Here is a 3170-nt window from a genome sequence, read left to right on the forward strand (position 1 = left end):
GTTATTTAGTTATTTAGTTATTTAGTTATTTAGTTATTTAGTTATTTAGTTATTTAGTTATTTAGTTATTTAGTTATTTAGTTATTTAGTTATCTAGTTATTTAGTTAGTTAGTTAGTTACTTAGTTAGTTTGTTAGTTAGTTAGATAGTTATATAGTTAGTTAGTTAGTTAGTTAGTTAGTTAGTTAGTTAGTTAGTTACTTAGTTAGTTAGTTACTTAGTTAGTTAGTTAGTTAGTTAGTTAGTTAGTTAGTTAGTTAGTTAGTTAGTTACTTAGTTAGTTAGTTAGTTAGTTAGTTAGTTAGTTAGTTAGTTAGTTTGTTAGTTAGTTAGTCAGTTAGTTTTTCTTTGAATTTACAAAACATTCTTTTCACTTCTACTTTCTAACGTGAGAACTTCACGCTGGGAAGTTTCTTAATTAGACAACATATAGAATTCGATATTTTATTGATCTGTACAAAGCGAAAATAACTTTATTCATTTTAGTCTTTTTCAGAAATATTTCCCAAGTATTTTAAATCGTTTCTGTACGGTAGTTCTTTTATAATTTGTATAAATTTATTAACACTTCTTCACAAAATCTTAAATTAAAACTTTCTTCTTTTAAACAAGAAAATATGTTTAAATCTAGGAATTTGTAAAGTAAATTTCTTTTGTCCCCTACGATTAACAAACATTATTGTTAATCTCTACTTTTTGATTACAGATCTTTAAGTTAACTTCCGTTTTTCTTTCTGGTTGGGATCTAACTCAAGTGTTTAAAATGTTCATCTATTCATATGTTAATACTTATTTTGTTTTTATTTAAATTTTTAGTTTTCTTAAGCAATCTTTTAAAATGCTTAGAATTTTTCTGTTGTTTTTATGATTATTTGTTGTTATAAATGTAATCGTTTGTTTCACGTGTTTTTATAAACAACTTCCCCAGAGTTTTCTTTTTTCTAAACTTGGATTTTTTTCTACGATAATGAAAATATTTTTCTCACAAAAAGTATGAAAACATGTTTTCTTGTCATGTTCTGTAGTTTGAAGTACTTGCTGCTTGTAAATTTATTTCTATTTAAATATAATATTTTTAATAATTTCATGTTTTTTTTTTAAATTGTAGAGTAAATATGAGACAAATTAATCCCAATTGGTTTAAAACATAAATTTGTGTATGTTCTTTTAGAATAATAAAGACATTTAACAATAAAATTTTATATTTTTCTAAAACAAACTTAAGGTTTAAATTTTATTGTATCGAAAATAATAAATATGTATATTCCTATTTTTATTTTTAAAAAGCAATGAGCATTTATATACCGTCTGACTAACCGCAAGAGGTTACTCACGTTTTTCAAATAAATAAACAATTGCACAAAATAACAAAAAAAAAAAAAAAAAAAAAAAAAAAAAAAAAAAAAAAAAAAAAAAAAAAAAAAAAAACATTAAAACCAATAAAATTTATTTGATTTAATTAAATAAAAATAGAATTGGACAGAACAATAAAAAAATGGTAGAGTGTGCAGAATAAAACCAAGTTAATAAATATTCTGAAACACAATGGGGCAAACAAGTTTTGTTTAAATACATATTCTACCTTAATTGGAAGGATCTTGTTATTTCATTCCTTCTGTTCTAGTTCAGTTCTAATTCTGTTCTAGTTCTGTTCTAGTTCTGTTCTAGTTCTGTTCTACTTCTGTTCTACTTCTGTTCTAGTTCTGTTCTAGTTCTGTTCTAGTTCTGTTCTAGTTCTGTTCTAGTTCTGTTCTAGTTCTGTTCTAGTTCTGTTCTAGTTCTGTTCTAGTTCTGTTCTAGTTCTGTTCTAGTTCTGTTCTAGTTCTGTTCTAGTTCTGTTCTAGTTCTGTTCTAGTTCTGTTCTAGTTCTGTTTTAGTTTTGTTCTAGTTCTACTCCAGTTCTGTTTTAGTTCTTATGATTTAATTCACAAGTCTTTCTGTGATCAAATTTTTAATATAATACTTTATGGAATTTCAACCCCTAGAGTGCTTCTAGAATGTATGCGTATTTATGTTTATACTGATATGCCTATGAAAGTAAGCACTCGGCCAATGAACCTTATGAGATCAAAAAAGATCACTTATGACATTAAATCGTTCACATATATTTTGTATTTAAAATTGACAAAACATTGTCATAGTAAAAACATCGAAATATCAAATCGATTTTTATTTTTTATATTAAATGCACTCGTTCCTTCTTTTTGTTTATATTTATTTATACGTAAATTATATATTTTATTAACAACAAAAAATTGATAAGAATATAAAAATAAAATTTCTTTTTAAATGTTTATAGCATAACACTCAAACACATAAACACTTCATTTAATAAACATATATTACTTTCCAAATAATTATTTTATTAGAAATATTTTTCTCTTAGTAATAAAATGATTTACAGCAATTATGCTTTAATAAGCTGTAACAGATTAATAGATTTTATTTATAATTTATATTTGTATGTAACTTTATTGGTTTTTAAATAAATAAAAAAAATAGTTTTTTAAAGAAATTTGTTTGATTAATAAATTTAATAACTAACAAAATGTTTTGAGTCGAAACAAAATTTTGAAAATGGGAACATAACGAATTTATGATGAACTTTTTCAACTTGTAATCGAAATAAATGATTTATTTCCTAATATGGATCATAATGGAGTGTGAAAAAATTTGTTTGATTTATTAGTGTTATTGGGGTATTAACACTTACAATAAATAAATCATAATCATTTAGGGGAATTTAAAATAATAAATTTATGTTGAAATGCTAAAGTTTGAGTCATTTGTTTTTTAAACAAATATAAGGAATTAGAGATATATAAAAAATATCGGTGCAAACAGCTGTCAACAAAATATTGGGATTAGAGGAATATGCAACTTTGCGTAACACACGAAATCGATAAAATTACGCTTGTTATATCCTTGCATCCAGCAACAGAACTAGAACAGAACTAGAACGAAACTAAAACAGAACTTGAACAGAAATAGAACAGAAATAGAACAGAACTTGAACAAAACTAGAACAGAACTAGAACAGAACTAGAACAGAACTAGAACATAACTGGAACAGAACTAGAACAGAACTAGAACAGAACTAGAACAGAACCAGAACAGAACTAGAACAGAACTAGAACAGAACTAGAACAGAACTAGAACAGAACTAGAAC

The sequence above is a fragment of the Lucilia cuprina genome, chromosome 5 (genome assembly GCF_022045245.1).
Source record: "Lucilia cuprina isolate Lc7/37 chromosome 5, ASM2204524v1, whole genome shotgun sequence".
Taxonomy (NCBI): domain Eukaryota; kingdom Metazoa; phylum Arthropoda; class Insecta; order Diptera; family Calliphoridae; genus Lucilia; species Lucilia cuprina.